Source organism: Neoarius graeffei, chromosome 19, assembly GCF_027579695.1.
Source record: "Neoarius graeffei isolate fNeoGra1 chromosome 19, fNeoGra1.pri, whole genome shotgun sequence".
Taxonomy (NCBI): Eukaryota; Metazoa; Chordata; class Actinopteri; order Siluriformes; family Ariidae; genus Neoarius; species Neoarius graeffei.
The window spans coordinates 58217954-58235078 of NC_083587.1; positions in this window are offsets into that span (position 1 = coordinate 58217954).

Below are 17125 nucleotides of genomic sequence, written 5' to 3' on the forward strand. Positions count from 1 at the left end.
CTTTGGTTTTTCTCTTTTGTGCTACCCTTATAAGATGAACATTTGATTAATCTAGGATAACCTCACTCTTTATGGGTTCATTGGGTAAATAAGGGTTCTTAGCATCCTAAAGGGGTTCTACTGTAGCTACATAGTACTGTTGTTAAGACTACCTAAACTGAGACCAAGTCATTACCAAGATCAAGACCAAAACAAGACCAAGACTTTGAAGGGTTGAGATCAAGTCAAGGTCAATACTAAGGCAGGGCAAGACCGAGCCAAGACCAAGACCAGACCAGGGAGTGTGAAAGGGGCTGGGGAGGGGTGACCACTGTTAACAGTAACAAAAATGTCAAATTAGCAATGTGTCACATTATTGGTTGCATTTGAAGCAGGAAGTTTTACATCCAGTCACAGTAATGATGTCCACAAATACATCAGACAATACATAGGCAATTTAGTGAAATCCCTGTAGTTGTTGTCTTGATTGATTTTGAAACAAAATCCCTAGTCCTCTATGTCTGAGACCGAGATGAGACTGAGACCTACAAAAAGTGGTCTCGAGATCAAGACCAATCCCAAGTACTACAACACTATGACATAGATCCTTTAAAGGTTCCCCACATTGCAAAGACCTTAAAAATCATTATACATAATTTTAAGTCTATCATCCAAAAGGTTCTTTGGTTTTGTTTTGTTTTTCCCCATCTGGACTTTTATGTAGAAAAATGCAAAAGGCGGCATCTCTTTTGTACATTGTATAAAACCTTCTAAGCTGAACTCCTTTAGAACAATTAACCATTTAAAGAACACCAATGGAACCTTTTCTGAAGAGCACAATTTCATGTAGTTTCATACAGACACTGCAGTTGTCTTAATGAGGATTTGAAATATTGCTGCTCTCCTAATGGCTGTCATTACTCAGTAAATGACACAGTTTGTGATGTGTTCAAAGACAATTATGAGAGCTAATACAGGAGGCCAAGTTTACTTTTAAGCAAGAAAAATATATGATCAGTGGTGTTGACTTAGAGGAGCCATGGATGGAGTCTGGTGGGAATTGACTGTAAGCCCAGTGAAAGGTAATTAATAACAGCATGAAAGGATTTCATTTCAGGTTGACTTGGAGGTAATGTAGCATGCATTCCGCAAACTGGAGTCAGGCTTCATTATTATTAAGACCACTCATATCAATTACCTCTGAAAAATGAGCCTTGGTGAGAATTAATTCAATCCAGTCCAGCTCAGGGTTTAGAAGTGCAGTTCAGTGCAAGAAACTAATTATTTTCCACCTGTTGAAAATTCTTAGTTTAAGTGCTGTGTGGTCTGTTTTCTATGTGAACCCAGATCCATCATTGGGCCCATACGCTCTCAGAATGTATGTGTAACAGGTAATCATTCAAGAACTATTTGGGCTGTGCAAATTAACAGTCTAACTGCATGGTGGTGCACTTGCAGTGGTTAGCACTGTCTCCTCACAGTAAGAAAGTTCTGGGTTCAAACCTTGCAGCTGACCGGTCCTTTCTGTGTGGAGTTTGTGTGTTCTTCTCATGCCTGTCTGGGTTTCCTCCACAGCCCAAAGACATGCAGATTTGGTCAACTGGCTACTCTAAAGCTGCTTTTACATGGGCATTTGTGCCAGAACAAGCTGTTCCTGGATCAAGTTGCCCTGGCGCAACTGCCCATCTAAACACGATTTGTTCCGGAAAAATTTGATACCGGTGGGTGCAGCTTGCTCCGCTTTTCGAGGTGGTGTAACTTGTTTTGGAACATCTTGCTCCGGGCACAACTTGTTCCCGCTTACCATCTAAACATAATTTGTGACAAGTAGGACAGCTTACGCATGCGCAGTGATGATGATGATGATGTTCATCCTTCAAGATTGAAGATGACCATTACTTCAATTTGGTGGGTGGCAGTTGTGGGTCCAAAGGTGACTGATGAGACCAATCCGGGCTTTGAAGGTACACTTATGTGTCAGGCACGCATGGGTAGGTGCTGTAGTGGGGGTGGCGATAATTCGAGACTTCCATGCAGGTTGTGTCTTCTGGGCCTCGGCGATGCATTTCATCTCTGCTGCACAGGCATCATTGGTAAGCTTTGCTCCCCATGCTGGACAATCCTGAGCAAGTGACTCCCAGGAGTTGAGATCAATTTCTAGGGTTTTGAGGAACACTTTGAGATTGTCCTTGCATTTCTTCTGTCCCCCATATGTTTGCCTTGGCACAGCTGTCCATACAACAACTGTTTGGGCAGTCAACTGTCTGGCATCCTGACAACATGGCCAGTCCATCTGGCCTTATTACTCCATTGCATGGTGGTCAAGGACGGCACATGCCCACTGCCCTAATGCGTGTGCTTTGCGGCAAATGCAATGGTCAGTTCTTCTCAAGTGCTTTTGCTTATCAAATTTCCCCTTTAGATGATGGAGTCAAGTGATTCCCAAGCCAATCACAGTGACAACTGGACTAAAGAGGAGGTTCTTACCCTCACCTAGTTGTGGGGAGATGCAAATACCCAGTTGGATTTGGAGAAATTGGGCTGCAATGAGCAGATTTACTGCTGAACCACTGAGCATTTAAACCAAGAAATGAGCAGTGAGAGGACAATAAAGCAAGTTAAAAATAAGATAAAATACTTGAGAAGAAATTACAAAATATGTAAAGACAATAACAAGTACTTATTCCTTCCAGTTTGGTTCTGATCGCATTTGCGCATGCACACTTTTGTGTTCGCCAGTCTAACTTCTGGTCCACCACCAAAATAGAGTGAGCATGTAAACACGAAGGAAAGTGCACACAACTTGTTTCCACTGCCCATGTAAAAGCAGCATAAATTGCCCATAGGTATGAATGTGATTGTGGATGGTTGGTTGTCTCTGTGTTAGCCCTGTGATAGACTGGTGACCTGCCCAAGGTATATCCTGCCTCTTGCCCAAAGTCAGCTGGGACTGGCTTGAGCTTTCCCCATGACCCTGATGGAAATGCGGTATAGATGAATGGATTTATTTTAAGAAACAAAAACATAATAATATACCAAAAACATCATGAAACAATTTCCTTTAGTAGTTCAAACAACATCCATCTATCATCTGTAACCACTTATCCTGTGCAGGGTCGCGAGCAAGCTGGAGCCTATCCCAGCTGACTATGAGTGAGAAGCGGGGTACACCCTGAACAAGTCGCCAGATCACAGGGCTGACACATGGAGACAAACAACCATTCACATTCACACCTACGGTCAATTTAGAGCCACCAATTAGCCTAACCTGCATGTCTTTGGACTGTGGGGGAAACCAGAGCACCTGGAGGAAACCCACGCAGACACGGGAAGAACATGCAAATTCCATGCAGAAAGGACCCCATCAGCCACTGGGCTCAAACACAGAACTTTCTTGCCATGAGGCGATAGTGCTAACTACTACACCACCGTGCTGCCAGTTCAAAAAATATTTTTGATATAATTCATGTTTACGTTGGCATGCACTCATTCAAGAATTTTCTTTCAACAGTCCAAAACAGACCTGGTACAGGATTATGAAAGAATTTCAATCATTACTGCAAAAACATTTTATATTTTGGATGACATCTACCAAAAAAAAAAAATCACAATAATTATTGAAATGTATGTATTTTATTAGCCATTTTAAAAATCTCGCTCTGCTGTCAGGCGTATCATAGCAACATTGACAGCGCCCAGTGAAAAGCGTATTCTCTCTTTGGGTAGTGGAACATAAAATGACAGACAGTCTGAGGGATAGCAGCAGGGTTTCCTTCTATCACATGCAAATCACCTTGTCTTAATATCCTAACCTGTAATATTTCTCTCCCATAGATTTGCACGGAATTGATTCTCAAACATATGGAATAAAGCATGTCCTGTCTACAGGATGACTGGCAACCCTAATACAAACTATCCATCACAAAACTGTATATAATGGAAATGTAAAGTACTTAAAAATAATTATGCTATGTGTCTGTTTGGCCATTTATCATAGCTAATGCTAACAGCTGATGTAATAGATGCACACTAACTTTCTAGAAAGTGTTAGGTTTTGATCTGTCTGTAGCGAAGGAGGTTTAATTGACAAAGTCTGATCTAGAAACATCGACCTCTATCACCTAAGAGATTCTGCCTCACGGATCGATCCGGGAGCAAACAGTCACTGAGACAGACACAGCTGCTCAGAGATGTTTCTCAGTTTATGGTAGGACAAACATGAGTATATATATTCACATTCAAGAGTGTGTTGTAGCGATGCGACTGGATGATGATGATTTAATTGATGAAGCTAAGTTATCTATGTATAACGTTAATAGGTGATGAAGCATGACATCACTGTATAAAAGAAGAGAGATGTTATGTACCATTACATCACCCATCAGGATCATAATCTTATGAAAAGAAGAAAGACATTACCGGTCAAAGTCACCTTCATTAAACAGAGCAGAATGTGAGAGCAAAGATAAATCTCAAGGATTTAACTAACCAAAACAAGTAGCAATCAGACCAGCCTGTACCAGTTTCAAGAACAAGTAGCAATCAGACCAGCCTGTACCAGTTTCAAGAACAAGTAGCAATCAGACCAGCCTGTACCAGTTTCAAGAACAAGTAGCAATCAGACCAGCCTGTACCAGTTTCAAGAACAAGTAGCAATCAGACCAGCCTGTACCAGTTTCAAGAACAAGTAGCAATCAGACCAGCCTGTACCAGTTTCAAGAACAAGTAGCAATCAGACCAGCCTGTACCAGTTTCAAGCATGCCAGACAAATCTTTTTTTTTTTTTTTTATCAGAAAGTTATTGGTGTTACTTGCTGCAGGATCCACAATACTGTTAACATTATTAGTTTGTTAATCGAATGCCTGTAAGATTAACTTCATCTTATCAAAATGTGCTTTATGTCTATATGTAATCTGAGGCATGCTTTGCAGTGCATGTGTGGTTGCTAAAATGACACGCTGCATCAACGCACCCTGTTGGGGGGGTGGGGGTGGGATGAGCAGTAGCTCATCATTTAAAGTGATTAACCAGGAAATTTTGAAATTACAGGGTTACGAAATGTCATCATTATACATTAATACAAGATGAGATGTTCTAGATGAAAAAAAATAAGTGGACTTTAGCTTAAAAAACGTTAAGGTTGTAACATCAGTCCGTTGGGCCATTTCCCCGGGCGCGGCCATACTGGATTAACCAGATACATGGATGCATTAGGAGACGAAAACGAGGGTGCCGCTGTGTGACGTAGGATTCCGTACATCTTCCTCATTCAGTCCTGGATCCAAGACGTTTGTCCGATTGGCTTCATCGAGTAAAGCGAGAAAACTTCACTCCTGGAAAAAGCAGCAAATTGTGCAGGGAGCATTTTCCAGAAGATTGTGGATTTGTGGAGGACTTTCATGAAAAAAAAAAAAAAAATCACCGGGAAGAAGCGAGACATGAGGCAGAAATGACAACTGAAGCCAGACGCGATCCCAACTTTGTTTCACCACAAAACACCAGCAGCACGACGTGTCACGCTTCAAAAGGATGGAAGATAAGCAGGTAAATATATCCATCCATTATCTGTAGCCGCTTACCCTGTACAGGGTCACAGGCAAGCTGGAGCCTATCCCAGCTGACTATGGGCAATAGGTGGAGTACACCCTGGCATCGCAGGGCTGACACACACAGACAAATAACCATTCACACTCACGGTCAATTTAGAGCCACCAATTAGCTTAACCTGCATGTCTTTGGACGGTGGGGGAAACCAGAGCACCTGGAGGAAACCCATGCAGATATGGGGAGAACATTCAAACTCCAGGCAGAAAGGCCATCGTCAGCCGCTAGGCTCAAACCCAGGACTTTCTTGCTGTGAGGCGACAGTGTTAACCACCACACCACCGTGCTGCCCCAGATAAATAGATATATTTTTGAATAAACAGGCAATAAACTATCTGCTACTTTATTTTGATTCCTTCTCTAATACTGCATTGGCATAATTTTTGTAGAGAAATGCAAACAAATTGACTGAGAAGTCACACTAGACCATAATATTATTCTATAGTCTAGTATAGCATGCACTTGTACACCTCCGCTGTGCTCGCGGAAAATGACATCAAGCACGATGGCGTTATGGTGGCCTCCCTGACAAAGAATAGTCCCATCTATTTATCATCACTCTGTTGGTTATATCGTTAAGAACAAATTCAACATGCAGCGTTCTTATAAAGGACAGACATAAAGACAGACTTTTAGCTCAATTTGTTTATTTGCGAGATATTTCCTTTAAAGGGCCAGGCACTAAAATCAGCCATTCTGAACAGGGCTGTTTAGAAAGAGTGAGAAGAGAGCTGTGGTAGTATTTTATCCTTGTCATATTTTGACCAAAGCATGTCACAGACATTTCATTAAGACCTCAGGGAATGGTCTCTCCTTTAAAGATTTCCTCTGAAAGCTAATTAACAGGACAGCACATGCGGACTTCTGACCTTCACACCCATATGTGGTTCTTTCTCAAACTGCTGCCATAAAGTTAGAAGCACACAGTTGTACAGGATGTCTTTGTATGCTGTGGCATTACACTTTCTCTTCACTGGAGCAAAGAAGCACAAACTTGTTCCAGCTTGACGACGCCCCTGTGCACAGAATGAGCTCCATGAGAATGAGTGTGGTTTACTGGAGTGGAAGAACTCCAATGGCCTGCACAGAGCCCTGACTCAACTCAACCCCAATGAACACCTTTGGGATGATTTTAAATGCTGACTGAACCCCCAGAACCCCTTAACCAACATCAGTGCCTGACCTCAATAATGCTGCTGAGGAGGAAAGATGTACCCTTGACGATACCACCCAAGCAACAAGGTACCAGTCAGACAGTTTGGGTCCCTTATTTCTGAGAATGTAGATCCAGAACTGTATGGCCCTTATAGATATCATTTAGTGCAAATTTCCCCAAAGCCTTCATTTTTCTGGAGTCTAGAAAACTATCGAACTATACAATTAATGATATTGGTGTCCCATTCAGGGTCTATCCTTGCTTTGTGCACAGCGTTCCACAGGAAAGGCTCTGGATCCACACAATTCTGATGAGGATAATCTGGGTCTCATTAATCTGCTAAACACTGAGGGCAGCAATGATATTAGCTTGAAAGCTAAAGCTTTGGGAAGCTGAACTATTTGTGCAGAACGTATAGATGTGGTGGTGAGACAGCCAGACAGACTAAAGGGCTGCTGCATTGTGCTTGAAGCAAGAGCTAAATCTCACTGCACTACTATCATATCAGCTGGTACTCGGACTGCCTTGTAAGTAATGTACTGTAGGAAACTGAAAAGGCATGTAAATTAAGTAAGTAAGTAAATAGTAAGTAAATTTTATTTATAAAGCACATTTAAAAACAGTGCAAACTGACCAAAGTGCTGTACAGTGTCTGGCTAAAACAATAAAAAGAAAATAAAAGCAATAAAGCATCTCATCTCATTATCTCTAGCCGCTTTATCCTTCTACAGGGTCGCAGGCAAGCTGGAGCCTATCCCAGCTGACTACGGGCGAAAGGCGGGGTACACCCTGGACAAGTCGCCAGGTCATCACAGGGCTGACACAGACACAGACAACCATTCACACTCACATTCACACCTACGGTCAATTTAGAGTCACCAGTTAACCTAACCTGCATGTCTTTGGACTGTGGGGGAAACCGGAGCACCCGGAGGAAACCCACGCAGACACGAGGAGAACATGCAAACTCCGCACAGAAAGGCCCTCGCCAGCCCCGGGGCTCAAACCCAGGACCTTCTTGCTGTGAGGCGACAGCGCTAACCACTACACCACCGTGCCGCCCCACAATAAAGCATATTAGTAACATATGGTAAGAAAACATTTTAGCAGCATTCCAATAGACAAAGACAACTGGGCGTAGTGTACAGTGGCAAAACACTGACAGCAATGACCAACACATAGTAAAAGAAGATGAAGCGTAAAATAATTAAGATACATAAAAAGTGCTAAAAAGCAATTTAGATACATAAAAGGTGTTAAAGGGCAGTGGCTTAAGGGAGAGAAGAAAGCTAAGAACCAAGAAGCAAAGGCTAAAGTGTAAAAGTGTGTTTTCAGTCTAAATTTAAAAGTAGTGATAGTGGGAGCGAGTCTGATGTCTGGAGGCAGACCATTCCAAAGACGTGGGGCTGCCACTGCAAAGGCTCGGTCACCTTTATGTATGAGACGGGACCGGGGAACATGGAGGAGGCCTTGGTTAGTGGATCTGAGAGACCTGGGTGCAGAGTGGTGTCGCAGCATGTCTGAAATGTAGGAAGGGGCCTGACCATGTAAAAACGTAAAAACTAAAAGAAGTATTTTGAATTGGATTCTAAAACATATGGGGAGCCAGTGCAGAGAGGAGAGGACAGGGGTGATGTGATCATGCTTCCTAGTACCAGTTAAAAGTCTAGCAGCAGCATTCTGCACCAGCTGTAGGCGTGCTATCTGGGACTGGGGGAGGCCAAAATATAGGGCGTTACGGTAGTCGAGGCGAGATGTTACAAAGGCATGTATAATGGTTTCTAAATCCTGGAATGATAGGGAGGGCTTAAGGTGGGTAATGACTCTGAGTTGGTGGTAGCTGTTTTTAATGACTGAGTTTATCTGTCTCTTAAAACAAAGTTCGGAGTCGAAGATGACCCCGAGGCTTTTGGCGTATGGTTTCACAAAAGGTGAGAGGGTAGATAAACTAGAAGTCACAGAGGGGATTGATTTGGGGGAACCAAAAATGATAACCTCAGTCTTAGAATCGTTGAGTTGGAGAAAGTTCTTGGTCATCCAACACTTAATGGCATCCAGGCAGTCCAACAAACACTGGGTGGAATCCTTTGATGTTAATGGTATGTATAACTGAGTGTCATCTGCATAAAAATGAAATGAAACATTGTGTTGGCGAATTATGTCACCCAGGGGGAGCATGTATAAACAGAAGAGCACCGGGCCCAAAATGGAACCTTGTGGGACACCATATGAGACCGGGGCTGAGGGAGAGGAGGAGTGGTCGATAGAGACTGAGAAAGTTCTGTGTAGTAGATATGATTTAAACCAGAGTAGTGCTGTGCCACTGATGCCCACCCGCCCCTCGAGGCGGTTGAGGAGGATGTTGTGGTCCACTGTGTCGACAAAGTTCTGTGTTTAAACCCAGAACTTCATTATAACGTAAATCTTTTGCAGAACTGAAGCTTATGTATTGATTATAAAAATGAACAAGTGTTGCCAGGCAAAACAAACCTCACCCGGTAGCACTTATGATGAATATGAAGGAAGATCTCATCTCATTATCTCTAGCCGCTTTATCCTTCTCCAGGGTCGCAGGCAAGCTGGAGCCTATCCCAGCTGACTACGGGCGAAAGGCGGGGTACACCCTGGACAAGTCGCCAGGTCATCACAGGGCTGACACATAGACACAGACAACCATTCACACTCACATTCACACCTACGGTCAATTTAGAGTCACCAGTTAACCTAACCTGCATGTCTTTGGACTGGGGGGGAAACCGGAGCACCCGGAGGAAACCCACGCGGACACGGGGAGAACATGCAAACTCCGCACAGAAAGGCCCTCGCCGGCCACGGGGCTCGAACCCGGACCTTCTTGCTGTGAGGCGACAGCACTAACCACTGCACCACCGTGCCACCATGAAGGAAGATATCACAAAAAAAAAAAAAAAAATAGGTACCCTGTGTGTCCATGTGGCTACTGCTTATAAATAACAGTTTTCTGATCCCATGTCCATACAGTAAATATAGCATATATATTTACTCTATGAGGCAGTAGCCACAAAAATGAAGCATAATCCAAAAATGAACAATTTAAAAAAAAAAAAAAAAAAATCACAGAAGTAAAATATACCAAGTGTCTGTACTTTATATTATTCTACTCTTACCTCTTATGGTTTTTGAAACTGAAACCTCCGAACCGAGGCTGACATACACACGCTGTCGCCATGACCGAAACTCTTATTTCCCGGAAATGGCCTGGCGCTAGAGCTCAATGGAACGCACTTTCCCTCTGTAATAAGCATAAACATATCTGAAAGCGATTTCTTTAAATGGTGAACCAAATTGTATACACTCACCGGCTATTTTAATCGGAACACATGTATGGACATGCACAGTGCGCGATCGTTACACTCTTACATTCTTACAGCATGATGACGTAGTGGCTAGCGCCTCTATACAGTCTGGTTCCTCTCGAGGCTTCTTCCTCATGTCGTCTGAGGGAGTTTTTCCTTGCCACCGTCGCCACAGGTGTGCTCATTCGGGATAGATTAGGGATAAAATTAGCTCATATTTTAAAGTTGTTCAAATTCTGTAAAGCTGCTTTGCGACAATGTTTATTGTTAAAAGCGCTATACAAATTAACTTGACTTGACTACAGTATGAGGCAGTAGCCACAACAAAAACAATTTTGACCTTTTTGGTGACCTTGACCAGATGACCCTCAAAATGTTGGAGGTTCTATTTGAGACCAATGCCCATCTATCCTGAAAGTTTCATGAAAATTGATCCAGCCGTTTTCCCGTAATATCATTAACAACAAAACAAAGAAACCCGACCGAAAACAATACCTTGCCCCCTGGTGGACTCGGTCCCAGGTGAGGTAATAAACAGAATGGATTTTTCCTTTATAAGTGCATGAAAATCTGTGCCTGTTCTGAGGAACCCACATCAAGTCTCCAGAACCACCATCTCACTGGTTTTCTCCATCCAGAGTTGAGAGGACCGACAGTAACGAATGCAGCAGGTGACTCATCATCTTAATGGGACCGTCAGTGACGCGTCATCTTAGTACTCCAGGTGACATCTGGGATGAGTGAGGCGTGCTGGGGACTTATCAGATCCAGGAAAATAACAGGACGTGATCTGAGCTGTTATATTGTTTTGGTCATAAAAAGGAGCAAGACTAGCATCAGCAGAATCTGAAGGAAGGGATGATCTAGGAACATGGTGTATCGAGCGATGCAAATGGGCTCATGCTGGATTTGCGCGGACATTGATTTTGATTTAAGGCACCTACCAAAGCCTCAGAGTAAACTGCAAATCAAATTGTGCTGATTCTGGCTGATGGGATGGAATTATATTTTAAAAAAAAAAAGTACACCATGGTTTTGATCGGTATCTGGTTACTTAGCACAAATCCAAAGTCTTTTAGCACAACTCTGGATTATGGTCACAATAACTGAAAAAAAAAATACTCATCTTGATATAGGAAGGGGTTTATTATGATTGCTTAAGGACTGGAAGCCAGAATTTCTGCTGCTGTCCATGTTAAGGATCACTGTGGGTGGTAAAAGAGAGCAACTGGACTTGCTTGAAGACGTTTCACCTCTCATCCGAAAGGATTCTTCAGTTCTGTCTGACTAATACCCTGTCCACACTAGGGATTTTGTACCACAACACCTGTCCACACTAGCAACTATACCGGTACTGTAGCGGTATAACTGTATCGGTACGAAACCCACAAATGTATGGGTTTCGTATCGGTGCTGTAGCGTTTCGCTGTAGTGTGGACAGATGAAGCGGTTCTGTATCGATACAAATATAATGCGCATGCGCAATGAACCATTCCTACTTCTTCGCTGAATAAAATAGTGAAGAACGGAGATTCGTTTTCTTTGTTTCTTTCTCAACTGCCTCACGCGTTTTATACAATTCGACTGAATAAATGACCACCAGAAATACAGACTGTACATTGACAATAAAAAGCACACACACACACGTCGTTTCATCCGCCATATTCTCGGAAGGAAGTTACTCGGTAACCACGGAAACATTTCAGGCACGCACATTTCAACTTCCGTGAAAGAAAACCGCAAACATTTCTCGCTAGTGTGGACAGATGCACTAAACTGTACCGGTATACTTTGTATTGATACAGTTATACCACTATCGTACCGGTATATATGTGAACACAGCTTTATACCCTGCCCACACTAGGGATTTTGTACCGATACGATACTACTTTCGTACCGCAACACCTGTCCACACTAGCAACTATACCGGTACTGTAGCGGTATAACTGTATCGGTACGAAACCCACAAATGTATGGGTTTCGTACCAGTACAGTATCGGTACTGTAGCGCTTCGCTGTAATGTGGACAGATGAAGCGGTTCTGTATCGATACAAATATAACGCGCATGCGCAATGAACCATTCCTACTTCTTCTGGGTTATTCATACAATACAATACGAGATTCGTTTTCTTTGTTTCTTTCTCAACTGCCTCGCGTGTTTTATACGATTCGACTGAATAAATGACCACCAGAAATACAGACTGTACATTGACAACAAAAAGCACACACACACGTCGTTTCATCCGCCATATTCTCGGAAGGAAGTTACTCGGTAACCACGGAAACATTTCACGCACGCGCATTTCAACTTCCGTGAAAGAAAACCGCAAACATTTCTCGCTAGTGTGGACAGATGCACTAAACTGTACCGGTATACTTTGTATCAATACAGTTATATAGACCCTTTTCACGTGACGTCACGACAAACGCGGCCGCCATTTTGGACATGTACTACCAGTAGTTTACCACAGCCAACATTGAGGAACGGCAGCAAAGAAAGTTTTTACTTTCAGCAAGACTTCCATCATGCCACTATATTGTTGTGCACCTGGATGTAGTAACCATCAACAAACAAGGCAAGGTTTATCATTTTATCGGATCCCGACGGAGAAGATGGATAGCGGCCATTAACAGGAAAGATTGGCAGCCCTCGGCATACCAAAGCTTGTGTAGTGACCACTTTGTTGGAGGTAAGATGAATAAAATTAGCCAAAAAAGGCATTACACTGCTGTTAACATTCTGTGGCGGCGAGTGTGTAACCAAATAGGTTAAAATAACCCATTATAACCTCTTTGTTCTTCTGTAGTAGCTATTGTTGACTAGCTAATGTCAACAACATAGTAGCTAGTATGTTACTAGCAATGTTTACAGTCATTTGGATGACTGTTAAAACCTTTCAGTCTCAAGTTTTTCCTTTACTGTATTTACTAGTTTACTGTAATTATGATCTGGCAGCTATTTACACCGGATCCAGTGTAAATAGCTGCCGGAGCCAACGTCTGAGGTTCCGGAGCGCGCTCCGGAACCTCAGACGTTGGCTCCGGCAGCTATTTACCTGTACAGGGCTTAATTTGAGGGAGAGCAAGACGGAGTGCACTCCGGAACCTCAGACGTTGGCTCCGGCAGCTATTTACACTGGATCCGGTGTAAATAGCTGCCGGATCATAATTACAGTAAACTAGTAAATACAGTAAAGGGAAAAACTTGAGACTGAAAGGTTTTAACGGTCATCCAAATGACTGAACGTAAACATTGCTACAGTAACATACTAGCTACTATGTTGTTGACATTAACTAGTGCTAACAGCTAGCTGCTAGTACACTGCTACAACACAGACACCGACCCTAATAATACAGTTCTTCATCATTGCCTGGTAACAGCAAATTTATAACGGGCCATGTCTCAACAGACTGAGAAGTTATTTCAATGACATTTAATAACATTTTGTTTATCCTGAGGACCGAAAGTAAATGAAAATGTGAACAAACCTTAGCTGTAATAAGATGGCGACCACCGGCTCCAGGGACGACCCGCTGATGTAGGCATCTTACCCAGCCTGACACAAAATATTTGTAGGCATCCAAACTCTTATACGCTTTCAGATCAATACCTGTGTATGGCGATGGGTTTTTAACGACATAGGTATACAGATCATGTGGGCCGAAGTCAGGTAAAGACGAGGGCTTCGTGTACTTCCGTACGTCAGTGAACAATCCTGGTGGAAGCAGGTAAACGTCGTTCTCTAAGCCTGCTAACCTCAATTTTTGCAAATACCTCTCCCTCTGCTCGCCCTGTAAATGCCCTACGTCGCTGGATAGTGAAGGTGTTTTCTGCATCTCACTCCTTTTTCTTTTATGTTTTTCATTTGTCGCCTTCCTCGCGTTCAAACTGATTCGAGCCGAAGTCCACTACATGTCCAAAATGGCGGTGGCGTTTACGAAGGTCACGTGACTGAAAAGGGTCTATAAGTGTGAACACAGCTTAATAGGGAGTATCAGGTATTTATCCTCTCATGGATGAAAAGCAATCCTAAGGTGTCGTTGAGTCATCCTGTTGGTGTGGGTCACTGGGGGCTGGGTGTGAACGGTCTAGAGTGTCGTTGGGATGATCGATGGATAGTTGGTTCTCTCTGTCCTCCTGTGAGCCACTGAAAACAGCTGGGTTTTGGTGTGCATTCAGTTGTCTGGGAAGTGTGCTAAGGACTGCATTGTAGGTGGCTGATAAATGATATCTTAGACCACCACCTCTGTTCAGTGATGGCCGTTCCAGGTCGACAACAATGGCTTCTTTAAGAATCTTCAAGCAAGTCCAGTTGCTCTCTTTTACCACCCACAGTTTACTATGACCTGGATGACTGAGAATCTTCACAGACATGTTAAGGATCAGTTGTTGATCCCTGAAATGTGGACTGAAAATCTGATTCTTTGGTGTCTTTGGATATTTGTAGTTAAGCCATAACAAACGAATTGTGGGCACCCTCATAGATAACTTCGGTCACTTCTGAATTAATTAACGGTGGGATTTTGTCTCTTGCCCTGCTTGACAACACATTTTGCCGACCAAGAAGCAACCAATGGCTGTGATATGTAAACAAAAGAAACCTCCACTAAAATATCCTAGAACGAATGGCAATTAAATAAAAGTGCAATATATAAAACGTTCAGGAATGACAAAAGAAACCGAAATTAATAAATCATTTAGAATAGTTATGCTAAGAGACTTTAGAACTTGTGCTGAAAGACTTTTGTGCTCAATAACCGTAAACCTTTTGATCCGTTTTGACAACATGCACAATACTCTCATATCTCATTATCTCTAGCCACTTTATCCTTCTACAGGGTCGCAGGCAAGCTGGAGCCTATCCCAGCTGACTATGGGCGAAAGGCGGGGTACACCCTGGACAAGTCGCCAGGTCATCACAGGGCTGACACATAGACACAGACAACCATTCACACTCACATTCACACCTACGGTCAATTTAGAGTCACCAGTTAACCTAACCTGCATGTCTTTGGACTGTGGGGGAAACCGGAGCACCCGGAGGAAACCCACGTGGACACGGGGAGAACATGCAAACTCCACACAGAAAGGCCCTCGCCGGCCCCGGGGTTTCGAACCCAGGACCTTCTTGCTGTGAGGCGACAGCGCTAACCACTACACCACCGTACCGCCTGCACAATACTATATTTAAAAAAAATAAAATAAACCCTCCTAAATCTGATGAAGCTCATTTATTGAGCCAGTGTGCAAATTTCCTTCTCCAAAAGTCCTTTCATCTGATATGTTCTACATGTAGAACCAAAAATAGTCCATCATGGTGCACCATACACTGTATCTACCTAAGTATAGTGCTGCCATCTAGCGGCCAGCAAGCAGGAATACAGCCATTATTGTTATTCTTATTGCTAGAAATTGATAAATGTTCCTTGCTTTTTATACATGAAGATGCAATTTACTACTCTTTTGGATTATGATGTGCAAATACATTAAAAATATTATGTAATCATGACTGGTTGTATCCTGACCTGATAACACAATCACCATGGGAAGAAGAAAAGGGGGGAAAAAAAAAGAGAGATTGCATTTTTCATACTACTTCACGCCAAAAAGCACTCAAAAGGTTTGATTTGTCTGTACTATGAGACTTTTGCCGGCTTTGGTTAACCAGCTGCAGAGCTTTTGTCACAGTTCCCATATTTGTCATAGTTTCTAAGGAGACCGGTTGCTAAGGGGAGGTGAATAAACAGCCAACATCCATCCAAGTGGCACTTGAGAACTTCAAAAGCAGAAGGAAAACATGGTACGCACTAACCACAGGCCTGCTGAAGTCTGAAATGAATGGTGGCTTTGCTGAAGGATGATAGCAGGCTCTTTGTTTTGCTGAACCAGCTCTGGGCTTGGACTTGATTCCTGAAGTTTTTCTAATGTACTTCAGTTTGGAAAACAAAGTAGGGATTGTGTCACTTGCTTTGACAAAACATGCACTTTTGCCACGCTCAAACTCAGAGTAAAGATGATCTACAAGGATCTAGGGTTTGCACTGATCTATGGTGACAATTGTTTTTTGCGATAATGTACAGTATAAGAAAATATTTTACTTCACAGTGACATGGGAAAAGCTCTTTACGGTCTTGATGAACTGAAAAAGGACCTGTCTTTGGGAAAAAAAAAAAAAATTATGCCATCTCTTCTCTGGAAGCAGCACCTGTAAAAGATTGATTTCAACTCTGGGCAAGGCTTGCCGAAGGACATAGATGCTTCACGGTTTCCTTCCAGCATGAAGATATTGGAAAAAAAAAGTGTGTCAGAATGTGATGCTCAGTCATGCAAGTGGAAAACTCCTTGATCGCATGTCAGAGAAGTGAAAAAAAAGTTGAAATGGAAAATGCCTTGGTCAAGACTGAGAACCGCAAAGGGGAAAGAAAAGGTTCAGCTTCTTTAAAATAATTTCTATATTTCCTGGCAGGACTGCTACAGAAACCATAAGTGGAGATGTTCCTGTTCAGCTGGAACAGCTGCCCGGTCTTTTACTATCCAAAGAGCCAAGCGAGCTAGAGTTCCTTGCTTAAATAAGCATGGTTTTCCACAATCATAACAGAGAACACCAAGAACTTGGAGGACATTGGAGAGGACACCAGGTGGCAGCTTGAGCTTTAGTTTTTTCCAATGAGCTGATGGAGACCAGACTGAGTCATGCTCTGCATGTCCTAGAACAGTATCTCAAAGTGAGAATCCATCCCTCCAGGCCACTGGAGGCCAGGCTCTGTGGGCCGTGTTCTGTAATATTTCCAAATAAGAATCCGTCCCTCCAGAGCCTCGCCTCCATCAATGGCCTGTGGTCCCTGTGCTCTAGAACATCTCCAAATGAGAATCTATCCCACCAGAGCCTGACCTTAGGTGGCCTGTGATCCCTCTCCCCTACAATAGCGTCTCCAAGTGAGAAATCATACCATCAGAATCTGGCCTCCAGTGGTCCGTGATTCCTGTACCCAAACAACAGTATCTTCAAGTGAGAACCCATCCCTCCAGAGCATGACCTCCAGTGACC